We start from the raw sequence: 25,867 nt of genomic DNA, 5'->3' as shown, positions 1-25,867 counted from the left end.
CAGAGCATGTTGATCCTTTTTCTGAGCAAGAATCCTGACATTCCTTCGCTGTCCAAGGAATTTAACTTTAGTTTAACTTTTTTATGGCAGCAATAAACATGACAGTTTACTTATTTTAATTTAAGACATGTTTTATTTTAATTAAGTTTAAAACGTTTTTATTTAATGTAAAATTATATTTTGTTTTAATTTACTTTCTTCAGTTGCTGAAGGGGCTGCATAGTTTTCACAAATTGCATAGTTTAGAATAGTTAATATAGTTATATATACTTCATAGTTAATAATTGTACCAGATGGTTGCATTCAGTTAAGTTGGACTAGACTGTAATACAAACCGTTCAGTTTGTCAACAATAAAACTGACTGAAATGAGAGAAAGACTGAGTGTGAGACTTTGTTATTAGATAAAATGAATATTGATAAAGTTTACCTTTATGTACAGAATCTGAATATCGCAAAATATTTTTAAAAAAATTCTATAATATCGTATCGTGCGTTAAGTATTGTGATAATATCGTATCGTGGGATGTATGGTGATTCCCACCTCTAGAGTCTGTGTCTGTAAGTTCAGTCTGTGTTAGGTTTCCTGTTTTACTTTGAAAGTCCGTGTCTCATGTTAATGTGTCTGGTTGTGCTTCCTTTGTCTCGTTAGGCCTGTGTTGCCCCAGCTGTGTTTCCCTCCTGTTTCCTATTCCCTGATTGCTTCCTCTGTGTATTTAAGCCCTGTGTTTCTCTGTGTCCGTGTCGCAATCTACCGGTTTCTGTGCTGTGTGTTCTGTCTGCTTGCCTGAGTTTATTTGGCGTCTCAGTTTTGTTACCTTATTTGAGTTCAGCATTAAAGCTGTTTTGAGTTTACATTGTGCCTCCGAGCGTCTGCACTTTGGGTCCACCATTTCTGCCTAACAGAGTCATGCTTTTGTTACAACTAAAATAGGCTGACTGTAAACCAGACACAGAAGAAAACACTTCTCGACACTATAAAGTCTTTTTATGGAAGCGTATAGCATGAAGTGGGAAAATCCAGATGCTCAGTGTTGTCTGTTTACCTACAAACCAACAATCATCTGTCACATCAACTGTCATCATCGGAAACATAATGAGCCGTCATAAAAATAGATACACATCTGTCGCACTCAACTGTTTTGACTTGATGTAAATTGCACTGTCAGTTCCAGCTGATGCATGTTTTTGTAAAAAAAAGCAGAGAGTAGGAGATTTCAATTGGAGCAGTTTAACAGAGTATTTCTCTGTCTCTCTGGGGGGGGGGGGTGACATCAGCTCTTTTATCTCTAGAATGAAGGTGAAAGTTTGGATCTCATACAACAGAGTACAGCTGCTATCATTAACCTGTATGGAATTAGAGTAAAGCGCATTTTTTTTATTTCACACAGTTCTGCTCACCTCATGTCTGAGCCATGAACATCTCTGCAGAGAAGTTGCCAAACTTCACAAAACAAACTGTTCATTATGTAAAGAGCAAGTTGGCAGAAGTTTGCATATTTGCTGTCACGCTTTGTTCCTCGAGTTTCTGGGTTTTTTTTTTAAAAAAAAAGTGGTGGGGAGTGAAATTACTGGTTACATAAGGAACACAATACTTGTTTTGTCATGAAAGAAGCTATGATTTATACCCTCTTTAGAAGAATTTGATCAAACACGGGATATTATTGGTCTCTTTGTAGGGTGTTCCTAGTTGGATTGGTTTTGAGCTCAGATATGTGCTTAGTTGCTTGTTGCCTTCAAAATGTATTAAAAATGTGTTGCCATATTTTTTTAATCATTTTTTCCTATATCAGTGGTGTGGTTTTTTTCCATCTTTAATGCTAAATTATTTGTGATTTGACTGGTCAGTTACAATTTCCACCTTTTATGATGTGATCCTATTAACATAGAACTGGAGAATTCGTTAAAATCTGTACAGTCGTGCACGGAATATTATTCTTGGATAAAATGACAACTTAGACTAAGCCATGAAACTACACACTAGTTAGTCCCAAATATGAGAATCTGACCCCAACACTTGTTGTATTCAACTGAAGCTTCACAGAATGAAGTTTGTAATAAAACCTTGTTTTCTTTGTGGTCTAATTTATTCTATTATTCTATTTATTTATTTCTGTCATGATCCTGGGTCTGCTGACCCAGCGTTTTGTGTTTAGTTTATGTAGCCTTCAGGTTTCCTAAGTTCATCGTTATCATGCCTAGTTGTTTCTAGTTATTTTCCCCTCGTGTTCCACTATGTTATGTCTCCCCTGCTTTTCATGTATTTCATGTCTGTGGCTTATGTTGTCAAGTTCAGGTTGTCATGTCTATATCTCACTGTGTTTCCTGTTTTATTGTGAAGAGGTCTGGTGTGTCTGTGTTCATCATGTTCAGTTACTCTCCCCCTGTGACGTAATTATGTTCATGTGTCAGCTGGGATCCCATGTGTTGCCACTTCCCTCATTATCCTCCTGTGTCCATTTAGTCTGTGTGTTCTCAGTCATTCTTTGTCAGGTCGTCCGTTGTATTCACCCGTTGTATTCGTCCGTTGTTTCCTATGTCTCCGCTCCAGGTATCCCTGTCAGTTTGTTATGTTTAGAGTTTTCTATGTTTTGTTTTAGTTCACCCAGTTTAGGTCATTGTTTAGTTTTCATCGATTCCCTATTATTTTGTACCCTCGTTTCTTGCCTTAATAAACGGCTTGTTTTGTTATTCACATCTCATTTCAGTCTGCGCTTGAGTCCTTCCCTGCAACATACGGTCTGCCCTAGCCAGACCGTGACAGTACGACCTGACCACTATGGACTCAGCAGACCGCGAGCTTTACGTGCGTCGGGAGGCAGCCTTCGCCCAGCTTGAGGAGGAGCTCCGCTGGAAGCCGTGGCACGCCCCCGACTATGAGCGGATTTTCCACGGGACTCGGCTGGCTCTCGGAGGTCCCAAGAGCTGCCGTAAGTCCCCGACTGTTTCCAAACCTCGTCCGCTTCAGGTGGGAGTTTTTCGCGTGGCTACAGGCGCTCACGCTCCAGCCTCGTTGTCGCCGTGTTGTGCACCGGGGGCTCAGTCGCTCGCTCCGCCGGCTTCCTCCACTCGAAGGAAGCGGCGCGCCCGTTGCCATAAACTGGACAATGCCGAGCTCACGGTGGTGAGTAACAATGACTATTACCCTCACGTCCCGTCTGATGCTAACAACAATCGGCTCACTTCCGATCCATGGGGAATTTCCCTTATGGATGACGACGTGGACTGGGAGGATCCGTTTTGTTTTACTCCCTCTACACAGGGAGGGATGAAAGACAATTCCCGCTCGCCTAAGCCTGCACATACGGTTAAGGGAAAGACTGTTAATTACGTTACCAGGACAAACACACTCGGTTCCGCTTCCGTCTGTTCAGGTTCTGTCAGGTCCGTTTCAGTTATCCCTGAGTCAACCCGCTTTGCTACCACTAACCCACGGATTTCGAAAGCTGTTAAAACTAGGACTGCAAATGCTAAGACTGCTAAACATGAAGTGGACGGCGGGTTCATTTTTGATAGATCCGTTTTTGTTGACCCTGTATGTGTTGACCCTGAGCCTGCCGTTTCTGCGACTGTTTTTTCTGAGCCTACTCCCGTTCCTGCTCGTGTTTCTCCCCCCGGGGCAGCTCGGGCCCAGCGTACCTCCGCACCCGTGTCTGTTCCTCGGGTGGGGGAGACTGAGGCCCAGTTGGCTCCCGCTCTGGTTTTCAGGCCGGCTGAGGCTCTGACCCTTTCTGCACCCGTACCTGCTCCTCGGGTGGGAAGGGCAGTTGCCCAGCCGTTGCCGGTACCTGTTCCGGTCCCCAGGGTGAGGGCAGCCAGGATACAGCCCGTCTCCGCACCCGTTCCTACTCCTCGGGTGGGAGTGGCTAGTGTCCGGCATGCTCCCGCACCCGTCCCTGTCTCTACTGAGGGCTCAGGAGAATTCGGTCTGCAATCCACACCGCCATCGCTACTGCATGCCTTTCAGTCATTAGCTCAGTCGTTAGCTCTGTTAGCAGCCCGGTCCGTAGCTTACATTCCTGTGCTTCCGTTAGCCCAGTCCTTAACCCACTGTGCAGCTCAGTCATTTGCTCCACCTGCTCAGCCTTCTGTTCAGCTGGTGGTCTCTGCACCTACTGGTCATGCCACGTCAGCTGGAGGGCCCGAGGAGCCCGTCCAGCCTCATGCCACGTCAGCTGGAGGGCCCGAGGAGCCCGTCCAGCCTCTGCCTTGTCTGGTCCAGCCTCGGCCTCTGCTTCTGTGTCGGCCTCGCCTGGTCCTGCAGCTGTGTTGCCGCCGCCCAAGCCGCGTTTTGCCCCTTGGAATCGCCGGCCGCTTTCCGGGCCATTAGCTGGACATTTTTGCCATCGGGGTCGGCCGCCTGAGCTGTTGAACTGTGACCTGTGGTGCTCGCGACCTCCGGGTCGGCCCCCTGAACCTTGGAACTATGACCTGCTATGCTGTCGGCCTCCGGGTCGGCCCCCTGAGCTCGTGGACTATGGGCTACTGGACCGTTGGCCTCCTGGTCAGCCGCCTGAACCATGTGGACTCTTGTGCTGCTGTCGTCCAGGTAGGCCACCTGAACTGTTTGACCATGAACTCCTGTGCCGTCGGCCCCCGGGCCGGCCCCCTGATCAACTGAACTATGACTTTCTGGACCGTCACCCTCCGGGTCGGCCCCCTGAGGAGTCATGTGCTGTTCCCTGCGCTCCTGTTTTTTTTTGGTGGACATTTTGGTTTTGTGGCCTTGTTTCTGGCCCTCCGTCCTGGGCCCCCGCCGCCCGCCCTTGGTGGGTTGTCTTTTGGTTTTGTCTTTTCGGGGTTTTGGGCGTCTGGAATCCGCCCTTGAAGGGGGGGCTCTGTCATGATCCTGGGTCTGCTGACCCAGCGTTTTGTGTTTAGTTTATGTAGCCTTCAGGTTTCCTAAGTTCATCGTTATCATGCCTAGTTGTTTCTAGTTATTTTCCCCTCGTGTTCCACTATGTTATGTCTCCCCTGCTTTTCATGTATTTCATGTCTGTGGCTTATGTTGTCAAGTTCAGGTTGTCATGTCTATATCTCACTGTGTTTCCTGTTTTATTGTGAAGAGGTCTGGTGTGTCTGTGTTCATCATGTTCAGTTACTCTCCCCCTGTGACGTAATTATGTTCATGTGTCAGCTGGGATCCCATGTGTTGCCACTTCCCTCATTATCCTCCTGTGTCCATTTAGTCTGTGTGTTCTCAGTCATTCTTTGTCAGGTCATCCGTTGTATTCACCCGTTGTATTCGTCCGTTGTTTCCTATGTCTCCGCTCCAGGTATCCCTGTCAGTTTGTTATGTTTAGAGTTTTCTATGTTTTGTTTTAGTTCACCCAGTTTAGGTCATTGTTTAGTTTTCATCGATTCCCTATTATTTTGTACCCTCGTTTCTTGCCTTAATAAACGGCTTGTTTTGTTATTCACATCTCATTTCGGTCTGCGCTTGAGTCCTTCCCTGCAACATACGGTCTGCCCTAGCCAGACCGTGACAATTTTGTAGTTTTATTTACAGGTCATTGTTTAGAACATACCTTTAGCATGATTTGGCACGACACACAATACACTCCTCAAAATAAATAAAGGAACACTTTGAAATTACATCAGATCTCAGTAATGGAAGAAAAGCATTCTGGATATTTATGCTTATATAGGACTGAGTAATCCTGTTAGGAATAAAAGGATGCCAGGGCAAAATGGTACTCAGTATTTGCATGGTCCCCACATGCTTACATGCATGTCTGATGACATCAGGGCTGCTTCTAAAGGGTGGTGTCCTGTGGTTCTCCTACCAGATCTGGACCTGGGCATCACTGAGCTCCTGGACGGTCTGAGGTGGAACCTGGCAGGGTCAGATGGACTGACACATGATGTTCCAGAGGTAGTCTATTGGATTTGGGTCGGACTACCTCTGCAGTTTCTGTAGGGTCCAGGTATTATCTCATGCTACCAGTAGTGACACTGACCCTACACAAATGGAAAGCTGGTTAAAAAAAAAATAGCCAGAAAAGATGAGGAGAGAGAAATGTGAGTGTCCTCCACCTGTAAAACCATTCCCGCTTCACAGGTTGTCTCGTTGTTGCTCCTCTAGTGCACCTGTTGTTAATTTCATCAACACCAAAGCAGCTGAAACCCCCTTTTGCTGTTTAACTGACTAGATCAGTATCGCAAAAAATTGTATCATTTTATTTCTATACTTTTCTACACTATTATTGGAGGAAATTTGTGCTTCAGCATAAACACTTCTACTTATCTGACTAACCAGGTGCAGCATTTCAATGATTTCTAACTAGGTTAAACTAGTTCATAATGACATCTTCGGAAAGCAAACATCTCCTGTGTCTTTCTCCCCCTTGACACACAGACACATGCATTATGTAGGTGTAATCTGTTTGTGTTGTGGCAAGCCTTTATCAGCATTTCTCTGTAGTTTTCTAAGAGTCAGCTTCAGGTTCACACAAGCTTTCGTGCCTTAGCCACTGAGCCATGCCATCACCACAGCACCTGTCACGACAACTTGTCTGAACAACACCTGCTGGACCAGCACGAGGTCGCAAGTCTGTGTTCCAAAGAGAAAAGAGACACAAGTGGATTATAACTATTACAATCAATGATGAAGACATCAAATACTTCAAGGAGATCCTTTCATCAAATGTAAACAAAAGGAGAAAGTAGAATAAAGCGTAAGACTTGCGCACCTCTGAGCATTAAAGAGACAAAGAGATCCCAGAAAACACAAATCCATAGTTTTCTGCACTTAGTTTGTCTTGGGTCACCAAGGGACTTGAGTTTATCCCAGAATGATTTGCTTTAAAGACAGCAAATCCCACCTGGACAGGAAGCTGTCAAAAGTCGTCCACAGTCACACCTATGAGTCTTGAGTTTCCCACTTGCATAGAACTTCTGATTATAGGTTAAAATCCCAGGAATGCAAAGAAAACACGCAAACTCCTCATGAAAGAACCGCTTAACCCAAAGAAATCTGCATCGAGGCAACAATTCCCTCTGAGTCGGCATGTTGCCCATCATTTTCATCAAATTTTCTTTTCTTTCTGTCAAAACTGTGGTTATGAAACTGCTCCTGACAGAAATCAGAAACAAAACACAGAGCAAAGTTTGAGCAAAGCAGATGTTCTGCGCTCCTCTCTGTAGCTCTTTTGCTCCTCTTTTGTTGTAATTACTAGCCACACTTTTCAGTCCAGACGTGCCCTTCTGCTCCTGCCCTCAAGCCATCTTCCAGCTGCTTTGGGACAGAGTATACACACAAGACACTCCCTAGTTCCTCTGCTACTCTTTATAGCTGGGTGGAGGACCAAAGGCCTATCAATCTACCATTTTCCCTGAGCAGGAGCAGGTCAGTGTCCCGTTTGTGAGAGGGGGAGACTCCCACTTTTTTTTGTTTGCTTGTTTAATCCGTTTTACTTCATTTACACTTCCTTATTAATATAATATGTTGCTTTTTTAGGGGTTAAATGTACAAAATCTGAAAATTAGAAGAAGAATTTCATTACTGGCAAATTTGTTCCAATGTTGTCTGTATATAACAGTTAAAACCTAAGAGTTATTTATACTATACAACTCAATACTTAAAAAGCTATAAAGATGTATGCTGTACAATCATTCCACTCAATATTTCCCAAGAACAACAGTTTTGGCTCCCTTCTGGGGCTTAAGTCTTGAAAGATATCCAATAAGTTGAGTGGGAGATAAGTGTGAACTGTAGTGTCAGAATTCAGATAGGACCCAAATGTTTAACACGCACCAGTACGCTGTGAGAGAAAACTCTTTACTCATAATAAATTCAGCTAAGCTTTTTTCTATATACAGCATCAAATCACAGCAACAGTCACCTCAAGTCCCTTTATTTTGTAAGGTATAGGCCACACAATAATATAGAGAAAACCCCAACAATTAAACTGCCCCTTATGAGCAAGCACTTGGCAACAGTGGGAAGGAAAATCTTCCATTTAATAGGTAGGCACAACCGAAAGCATACTGTAGAACAGACAGCCAGAGATGAATAATAACTAATGATTAAACACAGAATGGTTTATAAACACAAAGAAAAAGATGTGTGAAGAAGAAGCACATCGTTGGACATCCCCAGCAGCCAAGGCTTATTGCAACATAACTAAGGGAGGATTCAGGGTCACCTGATGCAGACCAAACTATGTGCTTTATCAAAAAGAAAAGTAGTTTCCACAGCAGAAAGCTTAAGGCTCTGCCTCCAATTCTACTTTTAAATATCCTAGGAACTACAAGTAAGCCTACAGTCTGAGAGTGAAGTAATCTATTGGGGTGATACGGTCCTCTGAGGTCTTTAAGATGAGATGGGGCCTGATTAAAAAACTATAGCCTACGAAAAGAAACAGACTGAGGTATAAAAACACAGCAGGGCGTGAGCTGAGAAAGCAGAAAGCTACAAAGCTAAAAAAAAACACAAAAAAAAACAGCACAGTAAACAGAACAGAAAGGGGAATAAACTATAGAGGCTAACAAAGATATTAACATGGAAATTGATGGAATAAAATAACTGTGCACATAAGTAAAGTGATTTCAAAATAAACAAACACCTCAGACAGAATAAAGACTAAATAAATTGTCAAAAACCGAACACAAAGACGCCTACGTAGATTGTTTTGCATGTACTTACGGAATAAAAGTGGTGCTTAATTGTCCCATCAGCCTTTACCTGATTACCATTTGCTTTGACAGTTCTGTTTGCTGCAATGACTCTGAATAGAACACCCTGAATTTGGATTGTCCTCGGTGTTTCTGGTGCTATCAAAAGCTGATTTAAGTGCAGAAACTGTCCAAGTCTTTCCTGTGAGTTGGTCGCAGCTGGTAAACATCTGCACCAAGCTCTGGAGGTGGTACCTCCATCTACACCTGTCCCCCACTTCCACCTTCACCTGAGCTTTCTTCTCACTCTTATTTCATCTCTGTGGATATCATAAAGAACCAAGTTTATCTCCTTCTGAACAATGACCTGGGCATCCAGCTTTATGCTGGCCTTTTCTTGCACAGCCATAAATGATTTTTTCCTGTTTCTTGTTCCTTACAGAAGTTTAGAGAAGCATGCATCATTTCTTTCCTAAATTGAGAAATCATAGGTGGGATCCAACTGAAATAGCTCACCGAGACGTTTTGTTATCAGTAACATCCATTTGTTATTTCCGCTTTAATTTCTGTTTCTGTTGCTGTAAATCAAACTGAATCGGAAATCTTACTAGCTTTAACCATATTTATTCATTAGAAAGAGAGAGAGAGAGAAAAGGTGGGGAATAAAAACAAGGCAGCGTATTGAAGCCCCGGGAGAGAAAGTCCCTGTAGACTGGATCCTGCCCCATAGAGATGTGAGGAGTGTGGATTCAAAGACACAACATGTACCACAGCATCAGTAGGCTGAAAATTTATTGCAACAGCTCTGTTTTTTGCTGGAGTAGTCTGGCTTATTTAGGCTTTTGAGAACACTGTTATTTGTAAGAACATATGCATATGCAACATATCCAAGATCCACTGAAAAACTGAAAGTCGGTCAGCTGCAGAATAATAGCAAGTCAAGAAGCACAGGTTTGCACATCTTGCTTAATGACTTAATGCTAAAAAGCCATTTGCTGTAAATCAAAGTGGCATCACCCACTGTGTGCCTGAAGTCCCATTTTAATGAACAGAGTTGAACATTGTGGCCAATCAGGACAACACAAAAAAAAAAAAACCAAAAAACAATGGCACTTAAGACTTACATAGCAGCAATTTCTCAATCACAATTACTGTGTAGTATGTTCTTGTAAATATAGCCTTGGTAATATCTGAATATTTCAAATTAGTAGGCTTTTAAATACAGTTACTGGGATAGTTTGTGTTTCTTTTTTTAACATTCTGGCCTAGAGAGAAAATTTTTAAACTGCACTTGTGTTTGTAGCAAAGCATGTTGAAAGAGAGCTCACTTTAACTTAAGCAGTTAAGGAAATGCTGACCATTTCAACAAAAAATAAAATTAAAGATTATTTTTACACATTTTTTATAGTGCAAGTCATATAACATGTCATCTTGTTAGCATTTATTGTCTTTATGGCTAACTAAGAAACCCCATGCAAAGGATATTTACAAAAATGCGAAACACTACCGCTGAAGTCCCAATGCAGAAGCCCAGAAACATGTTCACTAAAAAAAACAACATATATTGTGTAGGGATAACCCTCAAGTAACACCACCTGGTCTGCCGGTGAAAAGGTTGCAGGGATACTTTGGAGGTTGGTGCAGTCACTCATGGTGGGGAATGGGAATGAAAGCATTATGACAAGTTGTCAGCATTTCCCTTATGCTAAGAGACACACATGTGTAAAAGAAGCAGATCAAATTAGGCTGTGTTCTGTCTCTCTCTCTTTTCCTCTCTCCCGACCCTCTTTTCTGGCCCAAGCCTCTGAGCACAGTGACATCATCAGGTAGAAATGATTGGATTGAGGGGCTTAGGCCCTCTCAGTGAAATAAGAGACTAAGAGCCCATTCAGACTGGGACAGAGAGCAAAACACGACCTGTGGCAGATTTCGGTTGAAGGTCATTGTTCGCACATTTGCGAAAAAACAGAGCTAAACACATCTTTAAAAAATGAAAGTGAGTACTGTGATTTACACGTCCAGTAAAATTACTGATTGGTCAGAAATGCTTCTGAAATGTTCATTTACTTATTTACTTTTTTTACTGAGTCATGAGTAAATAAAAGGAGGTCGTCACCTGAAATGGTTTTCCAACAGGCTTGAAGAAGTTTCAGAGATGCTGAGCACTTGTTGGCCCTTTTACCTTCAGTCTGCGGACCATCTCATCCCCAAACCATCTCTATTGGGTTTAGTTCATGTGACTGTGGAAGCCAGGCCATCTGGCGCAGCACTCCATCACTCTCCTTCTTGGTCAAATAGCCCTTACACAGCCCAGGGGTTTTCTTGGGGTCATTGTCCTGCTGAAAAATAAATGATGGTCCAACTAAACACAAACCAGGTGAGATGGCGTGTCACTGCAGGATGCTGTGGTAGCCATGCTGGTTCAGTGTGCCTTCAAGTTTGAATAAATCCCCAATAGTTTCACCAGCAAAGCACCAACATGCCATTGCCATGCTTCATAGTGGGAACCACGCATGTAGAGACCAACTGGGGTCTACAAGTCCCTACAAAGGGACTACAACGGGACATGATTGGTTCACAGAGATAACTACATTATTGTCCCAGCTGTCAGAGTTGGGCTATACAGGTTGCAAAAATATCTTACGGCATGTGTGATATCAGTTGGGGAAAAATATAAACGCTGCCTTTATTTCACAGTCTTCATGTTTAAGTGCCAAATAAGCTGCCATCCAGTTTCTATAGGGGACTCCGCATTTCCAAGGACGATGTCTGGCTTTGGACAACACAAGTTTTTTTCTGGTGGAAATAAATCCTTTTAAAATGTGTGTATGTTTGTTTTATATGTCTTTATATACAGTGGGGCAAAAAAGTATTTAGTCAGCCACCGATTGTGCAAGTTCCCCCACTTAAAATGATGACAGAGGTCAGTAATTTGCACCAGAGGTACACTTCAACTGTGAGAGACAGAATGTGAAAAAAAAATCCATGAATCCACATGGTAGGATTTGTAAAGAATTTATTCGTAAATCAGGGTGGAAAATAAGTATTTGGTCACCTCAAACAAGGAAAATCTCTGGCTCTCACAGACCTGTAACGTCTTCTGTAAGAAGCTTTTCTGTCCCCCACTTGTTACCTGTATGGATGGCACCTGTTTGAACTCATCATCTGTATAAAAGACACCTGTCCACAGCCTCAAACAGTCAGACTCCAAACGCTGCCATGGCCAAGACCAAAGAGCTTTCGAAGGACACCAGGAAAAGTATTGTAGACCTGCACCAGACTGGGAAGAGTGAATCTACAATAGGCAAGCAGCTTGGTGTGAAAAAATCAACCGTGGGAGCAATCATCAGAAAATGGAAGACATACAAGACCACTGATAATCTCCCTCGATCTGGGGCTCCACGCAAGATCTCATCCCGTGGGGTCAAAATGATCATGAGAACGGTGAGCAAAGATCCCAGAACCACACGGGGGGACCTGGTGAATGACCTGCAGAGAGCTGGGACCAAAGTAACAAAGGTCACCATCAGTAACACACTACAACGGCAGGGAATCAAATCCCGCAGTGCCAGACGTGGTCCGCTGCTGAAGCCAGTGCATGTCCAGGCCCGTCTGAAGTTTGCCAGAGAGCACATGGATGATACAGCAGAGGATTGGGAGAATGTCATGTGGTCAGATGAAACCAAAGTAGAACTTTGTGGTATAAACTCAACTCGTCGTGTTTGGAGGAAGAAGAATACTGAGTTGCATCCCAAGAACACCATACCTACTGTGAAGCATGGGGGTGGAAACATCATGCTATGGGGCTGTTTTTCTGCCAAGGGGACAGGACGACTGATCCGTGTTAAGGACAGAATGAATGGGGCCATGTATCGTGAGATTTTGAGCCAAAACCTCCTTCCATCAGTGAGAACTTTGAAGATGAAACGAGGCTGGGTCTTCCAACATGACAATGATCCAAAACACACCGCCCGGGCAACAAAGGAGTGGCTCCGTAAGAAGCATTTGAAAGTCCTGGAGTGGCCTAGCCAGTCTCCAGACCTCAACCCCATAGAAAATCTGTGGCGGGAGTTGAAAGTCCGTGTTGCTCGGCGACAGCCCCAAAACATCACTGCTCTCGAGAAGATCTGCATGGAGGAATGGGCCAAAATACCAGCTACTGTGTGTGCAAACCTGGTAAAGACCTATAGTAAACGTTTGACCTCTGTTATTGCCAACAAAGGTGATGTTACAAAGTATTGAGTTGTATTTTTGTTATTGACCAAATACTTATTTTCCACCCTGATTTACGAATAAATTCTTTACAAATCCTACCATGTGGATTCATGGATTTTTTTTTTTTCTTCACATTCTGTCTCTCACAGTTGAAGTGTACCTCTGGTGCAAATTACTGACCTCTGTCATCATTTTAGGTGGGGGAACTTGCACAATCGGTGGCTGACTAAATACTTTTTTGCCCCACTGTATGCTGTTTAAACTGTTTTTTGTTTGTTTGTTTCTGTTTTTTTCTCATTATGACATTGACGAAGGCTACAAGTCAACATGTTTCACTCAAATAAAGTGTACCTGGAGCATTATCGCCCAAGGGCAAAGTTAAGTCACCCTATAACACAACCAGTGCCCCTAAAGTATTGTGTGTTTATTGTGCAAGTTGGAAAAATATGGTTTGTTTTCCTGCTAAAGCATTTAGAAGAAGAACATTTGACACATTTCTTTTTGAAGGTAAGGTAGCATCTCTGTACGTTACCTTTAGTTTCCATATGTAGTGTTCGTTTTCTTCGAGGAAATTACTTTTGCTGCACTGTTGACTTAAATGAATAAAAACTGAACAATATTTTGTTCTTTATGTGCTCATGATAAATGATTAAAATGTGTAGAAAAAAGTTGCAGTGTTTAATCATAAGGAGCAATAATATTTTGCTATTCAAGTTTTGGCTCTCATTTAAATGTGTTTTTCATTCTCAGAAATATGTCAGCTCTGTATGCGCGCGTGTGTGTTACTTTGCTTTAAGCTGTTTAGAATTACAGAATCTATTAGCAGCTATACTGGGTCGACAAATCCATGTATAATGAATATCACACACGCATACACAAGAGCATACAAATACATGCACACACCACTCTGGCTAAAACTCAGCAGAGATAAGCCAGTGGATTAAAAGAGCACCAAAATGTCTCTGATGTAAGGACAGACAGTTATGTAACGCAGAGAAGTGCTGACCAAGAAGAGCAGCTCTGTGTGAGTTCATGATTGAGAGTATATGTTTTTCATATTTCAACGGTCTTAAGCTGTGGTGGATCATCATTGCATAAACCTTTTTAGCATATTTAGTATGTCTGAGCAGGAATTAAGTGTTTGTGCTTCCTCTCAGCCCTGGCTTTAAAAGAGTAGCCGTAACAGGAGACTTTAGCCAATCACAGGTCTTCACTTTTCAGACCAATAAGGCGAGGTAGCAATGATAGCGATGAAGATCAGCAGTTTATTAAAGGTGGAGATTTTTCACCCTGAACAGCAAAAAGCCAGTGATGACTTATTTTTAGCGCGTATGAAGCATGTGCACACAGCCATGAGCTTCCCATGGGAGTGGCTGAGGACACAGAGAAAAGAGCTGCAGGAGGACAGCTGTATTTTTTTTTCCTCAACCATTGCAGGTTGCTGCTAAATTCTGCCTTAGATTTGTTTGATTCATATTAGTTTTCTTTTCAAGGAGAATTTATAGAGAAAAAAATGCCCTTTGAGGTCTTAAGAGAACTCAGGTGAATTCAATTTTTAGACTTTATTTAAATACACCTTTACAACACTGTACAGTACAGCAGCGTGTGCATACAAATTTAGTCATCCAGCTCTGCTCTCTTCTTTGCTGCCCAAATCAATCGATTTCTTACAGCAGTGCCATCTTCAAGTTCTGCTGCATTAAAGATGTGCAGAAGAAGCTCCCCCTACAGGCCATTTGGAGCACTAAAGACATGCTGCAGTCACTTTTAGACACTGATTGCAGCGCCCACTTTGTGTCTATCCATTTCCTTCAGTTGTGCAGGTTATCTAATTCAGTCTTACCGCTGAGTTAAGACCTATAAACCTGAGCCCGGAGGTGGCCGACCTTGATATCTTGCTCCTCACAGAGTAATTATTTGGTTAGAGCAAAAAAGGAAGGTCAGAGAGAATGAGATGGAGAAGGAAAGAGTTATGTGGGGTGCTGTGGTGTCGTGTGTGAGTTGTTTGCGGCATTTGTTTGTGCATGAATTAATAATATGTAGATGTGGTAATGTAAATTTCAAGTAAATATTTTATTGAAGCTACATACCACCACACTGTGGCATGTAGATGTTTTTCCTTATGCTAATCCCCCTCACCCTTTTTAATGCAGTCAGAAGCAAAAAAAGAGAGAAGAAGAAAAACACGTCAGCCTACCTCTCCTCCTCCAGCTCTCCACTTGAGTCAAAGGGAATTCCTGAGCGACGCTCAACCTCGGCTCTGCCATCTCATCACCCACGCTGCCTCTGTGCCTCCCAGCTGTTTGCCATTTGTTATATAGTTTTCCAGACTCTTGTTTTCAGACATTCAGTTGCTGAGACCAAGATAAAGCTTTTTCTGGTGGAAATAAATCCTTTTAAAACGTGTGTTGTTAGAAAGATTTGTTTGCTGAATCATGTCACTAGATAAAGTTTGTCTGCATGGAGCTTTTCCAACAAAATTTTGGAAAATTTAAAGATTTTTTTTTCAAAGAAACAGAAACTATACATTTAAGGCAATAAAAGTTATATTTTTAATCATTTGCGAAGTACACGCGTCTTGTTATTTTCATGACAAGAGTGAGGTAGGGAGACTGAAACTAATCCTGTGTGTAGGGGAAGCAAACTGCAGCCAGTTAGCAGATACAGAAAGACACTTTGACTTGCCGAAAATCCGCACAATTATAAAATCACACATTGTTGTATGTTCCCGATTGGCTGGCAACCTCACAGTGGCAATAGTGCTCCGGGAAGTCGTGGCCCACGCAGAACATAAATAATGTTTTTTAAGGAAGTTTTGGGAGATTTTTTGCTTGCAAACAAAAAAGTTAATCTTTTCGTTAAGTGTTCTCTGATGTTGACCTGTCTCACACTGAGCATACAGCAAAAGAGTATCTGTGTCATTCGCATGCTCACGACTGGAAATGGAAATGTTCTTGTTAAAGGGAAGGTGCTGTGTGGGCAAAGAGAGCAGCAGGAAGGACACATGACGATAACTCAACTTTGGGAAGTCTACAGGCAATTACCCAGCAAACATCCTGACCCTGAATATCAGTTGGCTGACCATTTATTCTAGACACCTAGTGCCTCAGAAATGCTGTCTGAAAACACACTTCCTGAACTTCCTAGGAAGCTTTTCTGCAGTAATTCTTCTGTTCATCAATTGGGATAAAAGAACATTGCATTTTAGTCATTTATGGTGAACTTTTTGCCATCACACCACATCAAATTTTGGCTGCAGAGACTGCTGGGTACTTGCTATGCTCTCATATGGCCTTTTCTTTACATTGCTTGAGTTTGTTCACTTTCATTTAAAGGTGCAAACCTAAGTTGTGCTGCCACATTCACACAGTTTAGAGAAAAATAGAGTTCTCAATACATCCAAACAAGCCATAGTTGGTCAGTCTTTCTCTAACTGTGCTGTAATGAACTTCAAAATTTAACATGCTAAGTGAGGTCTGTCAAATCTGAGGTGTAGCAGTTTGCAGCAATGAGGTGTGGGTTTTTTTTTGCAGAGCTACATCTCAGACTAACCTTGGGGTAAATTTGCAGGGACGTTCACTCCTGGGAAGACTGCCATCTGTCTTGAATGTTCCTCATTGTAGAATGATATAATGGCCTTATAACACTTTCCAGATTGATGGGCAGCAGCAGTTGCTTCTCTATGATCTTCCATTGTGTTAATACACACCTGAACGCTCCAGACCAGCAAACACCCAAAACCTCTCCTTTCATAGAGGTGCTCACACTTGCTGATGATCAATTTATCAAATGCATTTGATTAAAAGCAACTGGATGCTACCTACCTTCTTACATGTAACTCCATGAAGGGTGCTCTTAGTTTTTAAACACTGCTTGTGGATTTTGGCTTAACTTTTACTAAATAAATAATGACACAATGTAATATACCACCTTGTTTACCTCAGGTTGTATTTACATGACCTTCCAAGGACCCTTTATTTCTTATAATGTATCAAAAATTAAAATCAACAGAGGGTGTACTTTCTTTTTCCAATACCTGTAGCTAGCAGGCTAAAGACCATTTTAGCTTGCTTTGCTGTCTCATGACTAGAAAGGTTTAGCGTGGTCTTGTATTGTAGTGATATACATTTTCTTAGCAAGCAAGCAAACAGAATATGTCCAGAAATTTCCAAAGTATTAATTAAAACAAAACTAAACTCCTGAGGGCTCTTGTGACTGGTGCTGCGGTTATTTATTTAGTTTGTTGCCATTTGGAATAATACGTAGGCGTTTGAGGTCCACCATCTGGAACACTGGAGCGGTTTTGGCCCTCTGTCAGTCACTGAAGCTCACAGCATTGTGCAGGAGTCACTTATTAGTCACGACTATACGGACTTCCTAACAAAACTAGAATACCCAGGCTTCACTGCAGTGTCGTGGCATCTGCTCTGCAAGACATTTTCAATAAGCTAACATTATGGGATGAGCTTTGACAACCTGCAATCACTTTATCAGCTCTATAATATTTAACAGTCTCACTGTAACTGCTTCTCTCACCCGGTATGAATTATCTAATGCAAGTTTTTTTCTTTAGGATTTCTATTTTTTACTTTTCCTCATCTTTTCCTCACCTGCCCCTTGGGTTTTGTCATCACACATCTCTGTGACCTCCTTCCTCTCGTCTCCCTCCATGTTTCCATGTGCTTGCTCAGCACGTTCCCACCTGCATCCATAATCCACTGTATGCTCTTACAGTCTGCTCGCTTTGTCCTAATTTCAGACAATCCTCTCTCAGCTAACAAGTCAAATTTTAATCATCCATTATCACTACTTAACCAAGCCGCCATAGCAGATTTACCCGTCGAAGGTCACTTTTTGCTCGTGCTTTCTCTGTATTAAGCGTGGTCGCCCATAGAAAGTGATTTAAAATCATTTATGCATTGTCTAAAATATATTGGATGTGGTCTGTGAAATAGTTTTTTTTTTCCCCGGCCTGTGGGTGAAATGTTCTGTTTGGAAAATATATTTGGCTTGATCTCCTTCACTGTATACATTTATTTAATCTTGTCTTTTTATCTGGCCCCAGGGATTTCTTCATCTTAGGCAAATTATCAGTCAAGTGATGATGCTCATAAAACCTTGACAGGTACCGTGTGCTCTTCTGAGATTACACTGATTCACCAGCGGTTCGAGTGAAAGCATGCAAAAGAGTAAATGCTTTAATATAGCCTGTGCTCAGTGTGGTTTACGATAATGGATGGAGTTCCCAGAGAGTGTGAGCCGCCTCATCAGAGCAGTGTCACAAGGTGCTCCTTTATTCTCACACAGTCTCAAGATTCATGTTTGCTGTTAGGAAACGATGAGCACTCTGTGTTCGAATACAAGTCAAAGCATACAATTTTTAAGATAAGCACTTACCATAAATATGTATGCATTTTACAGTCAAGTCGAGCAATACTCATCTCCTCATCCTGGTGGATGACATAAAGATACAGTCATGTGAAAAAGAACGTTTTCACAGGAGTCTGTGCAGTCTATCCTTATTCTGCACCCGTGCCACTTCCATAGGTATTACTTAAGAGGGTAACTAGCAGCCATGTGCCGCTAGTCAAATGCCTTGAGTGTTCAATGCCCCCCACAAAATGTAAGCAAAATACCAAAAAAACCCTTTCAGACTCTGCAGACCTCTGTTACGATGTTAAATATTACAGTAAAGTACAATTTAAAAAAAAGATTGAACAAGTGTGGCTTGTTTGGAAGGGTTGCCATGTGAAAGTCTCTTCTCTCTAAAACAACATGTCAGGTTAGGTTTGCTGGAAAAAACACAAGACTTTTGGAACAATGTCCTTTGGAGAGAGAGGACTAACACCTCATACCAACCGTCAAGCACGGTGGTGGACAGGTGATGATTTGGGCTTTTTGGCAACAACAGGACCTGGGCACCTTACAGTCAGTGAGCCAACCATGAATTCCACTGTATACCAAAGTATTGTAGAGTTAATCGTGAGGCCTTCTGTCTGACAGGAAACGCATTGTCGAAATTGGCTCATGCAACAGAACAATGATCCCAACCAGACCAAGAAATCTACAACAGAATGGCTAAAAAAGAAAATCATAAAAGTGGTCCAATGACTCAGAGTTCAGCCTTCAACCTTATTTAAATACTGTGGCAGGAATTTAAAAAAATTCTTCCATAACAATGTGACAGACTGATAAAGCCATACTGAAAGTGATTATTTCACGTAGGTTGCTATAAAGGTGGCTCTACTGAGGTTTTCACTAGACAGTATTTACTATGTGATACTAGAGATGGCACGATACCACTTTTTTATGTCCGATACCGATACCGATATCATAAATTTGGATATCTGCCGATGCCGATATGAATCCGATATAATGTTTTTTAATCAACAAAACTGTTTTTTAAATATCTTGCTGCATTTTGTATAAGTTCATACTCAAGTTTAAAACAACAACTACACTAAAGCTATTCTGTTATACCTGTATGCAAAAAAAAATATTTCATAGTTCAGCAATACTGATCAATCTAATAAACTTGAACCTGCACCATCCTCCCTATTCTGGTATTTTAAAGAGTACTTAGCATAAATATTAAGCAACCTAACTAATAGGGTTCCAACTCCCAGCAACAACAAAAATAAATAAATAAAAAATAGGGAACCACCCCTCACGCTCCACCTCATGATGCTTAATCGACGTAATCAACCTTAATTTGATGCAGTGTGAAAAAAAATGCACAGAAATCAATTATTTTTCAAGAAATATTAAATAGATTCAACATCTTTCTTCAACAAAATTGCAGACTGCACAGATGGTACCTTCCCAAAGGAAAAAGTACTATAGCTTACTAGGGTATATATATTAGACTTAATAGTTACTATATACAGTAATGGACTTCTATTCATTTTACATCAGATTAAAACTTTGGGTGTCAGATAATTATTTATTAAAAGCTAGACATTTTAAATGAGAATAAGAAAGAAAAGTATGTCTTTGTGCCCCCTTTTCCCTGTTAATGCCCTATCGGCCCCCCTGGCTAAACTTTGCTAGATCCGCCCCTGCACAGTTACCAGCGTCAGCTACGTAGAAAAAGATCCTCGAGTAGAAAGTAATATTAAATACATTCTAACAACAGCTGATCAAGCTTAAATGTGCTGCTGTTGTTCAGCCGCTGGTTTCCTCTTTCTGGTGCAAAGTGGGCCAAAAGCAAACTAGAGACACGGACTCGCGACAGAAAAGCCGATCAGCTGATCGTTAAGCAGTTTCATGATTGAAGTAGCAGCAGGAGAGGCAGTCACTCCATATATCGCTTGTTAAGCTTAACGCAGGAATGCTTTACAAACATTCAGAGATGGACTTACACACTTGCTTTACTTCTCTCGGGGATAACTTTGTCGGAGATGAAATGCCGGGTTGCTAGCGAAGCTCCACATGCTATCCAGACCACCTACAGGTCCCGCATGCCACAGCCGCTCTATCACGTGATGCATACTGCTCCGACGTGCTAACGTTCTGAGGTGAGTTACGGCGTGTTGCAAGTTTTGTGAGGTGCTTTCGTGATATTTAATGGATCGGATTACATTTTTTATTTTTCTCCGATATCCGATCCAGTAATTTAGATCAGTATCGGACCGATACCGATACGTAATATCGGATCGGTCCATCTCTATGTGATACTACAAATTGTTAGATATTCTGCAATATTCATTCATACCACTACAGGCAACGCTGCAAATTATTAACCGCTTTAATGCAATATTGGATTTTTATAAATATATTTCCGCATCAGTGTAATGAACCACCTGGAGGTATTTAATTTCCTGGAATGGACAGAAAACCCCTTTTTCATGTTTTCTTAAGTTATTGCATCTCATCATTTATTCATGTTCTTGAAAACTTCAACTATATTATCCAACGATACAAAGTTGTGAAGCGCGAGGGGTCGCTGGTTCAGGAACTGATTTTCTTTCAATAATATTCTTGGTGTAACTTCGCTGCATTAATGTATGAACCCTATGGGTTCATGCACAGACCGGCAGTTTTAATCCTTCTTCTATTGACTTTTATTTTAAATTAAACTTCAATTGAAGATTAAAGCCGTAGAGTTTCTTGCTGATTCAGAAGCACTAAAAGAGTGAAAGATACATTTTTCTTCCAAAATTAAATAACTTTTCTGTTTTAAACTCTGTACCTAATGTGGTTAGGAACAGAGTTAGAAATTTAAACTTGATAGCGATACCCTTGAAAATTCGAGATACTCAATACCAGTTTCTTTACAATAGGTGAAAACTTTTTTTTGTAATATTGAAACAACACAATGTTTTCTAACCTTTATTTATAGCAAGACAGACCTGTTTCTGACAAACATATTGGATTAAAATTAAACTGTATCATGTAGTGCAAAAAATACTGTAACATAACTAGGGATGGGTATCGTTTAGGTTTTATCTGATACCGGTGCCAAATCGGTACTTTTGAAACGGTGCCGGTGCTCAAACGGTGCTCAAACCGGTGCTTAAAGAATGGAGAACACAAAATTGGTCCAAAAACCTCTCATGTTCAGCTGGTTTTTGTAAAAAGATAACAATGTTAGCCTTTTCTGCAGCTGTGGGGCATATATGGTATCACTCTTGGCTGGAAGCAGTGCTTAATCAATGGAAAAAACACAAACTTTATCCAAAAACCTCTCATGTTTAGCCGTTTCCCTCTTTTTCTTTGGTCACTTTAGCCTTTTTGGCCAGGGTGAAGGGAGTACCTGCCATCAAACAAGAAGACAGCCGCATGTAGCTATGATGGTGTTTGCTAGTTCACCTTACATGCATTAACCCTTTACAGCCGATCGGAGCGGGCACGCTCTGTTTTGCGTAACTATTTTTAAATCCCGGTAGCTCTGCAACCAAGTAAGCTAGCGCAATAATTTTTTTTGCATATGAAACCGGAGGAGTTGTACTTACATCTTATGCCATCAGCTTGTCCTAGGTCACAGTTTCCTTCCACATATAGCTTTGCAAAAACTGCATAAAAATCACTTGCAGCAACAAAAATGATATTCCAGAAACACGCTTCGCCGATCCATCACCTGTTTGTAACACTTCCTACGTCCATCAGCGCGAACTATCACATGACCGCATGACCTGTCCGAAACCGGAAGTGACGTCATTTTGCGGAAATGTAGTTTTTTACGATCGGGGCCTTATGAGCTTGTGTTTTACTTGTTATGTGTTTTAAAAAGTTATGTTTGACTTTATGACTTTCTGTGTCGTTTCTGGGATGCTTAAGACTCATATTGCACTGCTGGAAATAGTTTATTTTGATGCATATGCTGTTATTTTGCAAATTTGCACTATAATATTTATTTTCGTTTTTCCTGCAGTATATAAAAATTGGTGTATTTCAAAAATAAAACTATGAAGACACTCAAAATAAATTTCCTGTGGTGGGAAACTAGTTTGTGTAACTTTTTTGTATTTACAGTTTTGAGGGATAAGCCTCTTAAATTTCTCTAACTAGAAATATATGTTAAAAAAACAAAAACGATTTTCAATTTTTTTTGTAGTTTATTGCACTTTTTTGCAATTTATGTAATTACTATGCACCTAATGCAGACATATTATTAAAGTTTGGGCTATAATGGTTGTATTGATGTATAGCAACTTGAAATGCTCCCAAAAATGGCTCCACAGCATGTAAAAATATAATATAAGCTCTGGCGGACTTGGTTCTATGGTAGGTCTTAAAGGGTTAATGTAATAATGTGGTTAGCCTACTCGACGTAAATTACACACAAACAACATTAAGCTACTCACGCAGAGAAGAACGGCTGCTGCTGCATCATCATCCTCATCATTTCTGCTACACTGGCAGGGCTAGGGGCCAGGACTCTCCTCTTCGTGTTTTTGGGGATGTTGCTAACCCCGGGTCCGATAACAGGCACCACACCCGCAGTAGATGCGCTCGGTGTGAGGTCTCGCAGCAAGCTATCAAATATGGCGCATTTCTTGGCTTTTTTAAAAAAACGCTATGCGTCGCCAGGTGTTTCATCGGATTCGAGGTGTTACCTCCTTTGACAGTATCACAGTATCTGTCACGGGTTGCTCTGAGGATCCACTCGCAGGACTCCGGAGTGTGTTGTAACAGAGACAGTTTATTCACAAAAATCTTCACCAAGTGTATTTACAGGCAGTGCGAGGACAGTGCTATATACAAGATGTGCGAGGACGGGTTCCAGGGCTCCAGGGAAAACAAGGGGATCACACACACGCTCACGCCAACCTCTCTCCGCTAGTGACCAGCCACCTCTTACACGCTCCACACGGGGAAACACGGGGACGGGTCCGGGGAATCTAGAACAGAGAGACAAGTGTTACTTTCTGAGGCGGAAGTGTGGGAAACTAGGGCTCGACGTGTACTGACAGGAGTCTTCACAACAATCCAGCGTTGAACAGCTGATCTCCTCCTTCTGATATACCAGCTGGTCTGATGAGGCCCAGGTGTGCATGATCCGGGAGGGCGTGGGCCGAGGGCGTGAACCCGCCATGAGTTCCGCCCTGGCAAAACAGGGGAGGGGGAGAGAGATTGCTGATCAGTGCCTTGCCGACCCCGCAGGTCGTGACAGTACCCCCCCGCCAACGGGAGCCTCCCGGCGACCCCCAGGCTTCCCAGGGTGAGCCTCATGGAACCGCCGAACCATGGCCCGGTCCAGCAGAGCCGCCCGCGGGACCCAGGAACGCTCCTCAACGCCATAGCCCTCCCAGTCCACAAGATACTGCAGGCCACGGCCCCGGCGCCTGACGTCCATAATCCGAGACACGGAGAAGGCCGGACGGCCAGCGACGACCCGGGCGGGCGGAGGGGGTCCGGAAGGAGGGCACAGAGGACTGGAACAGTGAGGTTTGATCTGCGAGACATGAAACACGTTGTGGATACGCATGGTCCTGGGGAGCCTGAGACGCACAGAAACGGGGTTAACAATGGAGTCCACTTCGAACGGGCCAATGAAGGAGGGGAAGAGCTTTTGCGACTCCGTCCTGAGAGGCACATACCGGGTCGAGAGCCAAACCTTCTGTCCAGGTGAGTCGCTCACTCCAGGTGGTCTGATTAGTGGACGTCAAGCAACGGAGAGCCGTTTTGAGTTCTTGGTTGGCCCGTTCCGCTTGACCGTTGGTCTGTGGATGAAAACCTGACGAGAGACTAACCTGGGCCCCCAAGGAGGCGCAGAACTCCCTCCAAACACGTGACGTGAACTGTGGGCCTCGGTCCGAGACCACTTCAGCAGGGATCCCGTGGAGGCGAAACACATGAGTTGACAGAAGCCGGGCGGTCTCCAGGGCAGTGGGGAGCTTGGGGAGAGCGACAAAGTGGGCAGCTTTAGAGAAACGGTCGACAACGGTGAGGATGACTGTGTTACCTGATGACGGCGGAAGACCAGTGACAAAGTCAACCGCAATGTGGGACCAGGGGCGGCTTGGCGTAGGCAAGGGATGAAGTAGGCCGGCAGCAGGCTGGTTGACCGGCTTATTCTGGGCACAGGTTGGACAGGCAGCGATGAAGTCTTGGACGTCCTTGGCCAATGTAGGCCACCAGGCGAACCGCTTGATGAAGGTGACGGTGCGATGAACGCCCGGATGACAGGTGAGTTTTCCGCCGTGGGCCCATTGTAGCACTCGTGAGCGAACCAACGTGGGAACAAAGAGCACTCCCGGGGGACCAGTACCTGGATCCGGTCCCGCCCGCTGGGCCTCCCGTATGGCGGACTCGATCTCCCATGACAGGGCCCCGATAACGCACGTGGGAGGGAGAATGGGAGCCTCACGGGTGGGGTCCTCTGAGGTGGTGAATTGGCGGGAAAGGGCATCGGGTTTCACGTTCCGGGAGCCGGGCCTGTAGGTGATGGTGAAGCAGAATCTGGTAAAGAACAGAGCCCACCTGGCTTGTCGAGCATTTAGTCGTTTAGCCGACCGGATGTATTCGAGGTTCCTGTGGTCAGTCCATACCACAAAGGGTTCTGTTGCGCCCTCTAGCCAGTGGCGCCACTCCTCCAGGGCGAGTTTGATAGCCAACAGCTCCCTGTCCCCGATGTCGTAATTCTGCTCTGCAGGAGAGAGACGACGAGAGAAGTAAGCACAAGGGTGGAGCTTACCGTCTAGTTGCTGGGAGAGAACTGCTCCGACCCCTACATCCGAGGCGTCCACCTCCACGATGAACTGCCGCTTGAGATCCGGTTGCCGGAGGATGGGCGCCGACGCGAAACGTTTCTTTAGCCGGGAAAAAGCCTCCTGAGCCTGATCATCCCAGCAGAAAGGCACCTTAGGGGAAGTTAAACGGGTTAGTGGCAAAGCAATCTTGCTGTAGTCACGAATGAACCTCCGATAAAAGTTTGCAAAACCGAGGAACCGTTGAAGCTGCTTACGGTTAGGCGGCGTGGGCCAGTCTAAGACTGCTTGTACCTTAGCTGGATCGGTTCTTAAATCGCCCCGTTCAATGATGTAGCCCAAAAACGACACAGTACTCACATGAAACTCGCACTTCTCCCCTTTAACAAACAGCCGATTCTCCAGGAGGCGTTGCAGGACTTGTCTGACGTGATGTACATGATCCGGGAGAGAGCTGGAGAAGATGAGAATGTCGTCAAGGTACACAAACACAAAACGATCGATGAAATCTCGGAGAACATCATTGACTAGACTCTGAAAGACAGCTGGAGCATTAGTCAGTCCAAACGGCATGACCAAGTATTCAAAATGGCCCAGGTGCGTGTTGAAGGCCGTTTTCCACTCGTCACCCTCTCTCATCCTGACTAAGTGGTAAGCATTCCGCAGATCGAGCTTAGTAAAAATGGTCGCCCCCTGCAGGAGTTCGAAGGCGGAGGATAAGAGCGGCAGAGGGTATTTATTCTTAACAGTAATGGTATTGAGACCCCGGAAATCAATACATGGCCGAAGGCTTTTATCCTTCTTAGTGACGAAAAAGAACCCGGCAGCCACAGGGGATGAAGAGTGGCGAATCAGTCCATCAGCCAAGGATTCATTAATATACTT

Source organism: Astatotilapia calliptera, chromosome 4, assembly GCF_900246225.1.
Source record: "Astatotilapia calliptera chromosome 4, fAstCal1.2, whole genome shotgun sequence".
In the NCBI taxonomy this organism is placed as follows: domain Eukaryota; kingdom Metazoa; phylum Chordata; class Actinopteri; order Cichliformes; family Cichlidae; genus Astatotilapia; species Astatotilapia calliptera.
Note: the sequence above shows the minus strand (reverse complement) of the source record.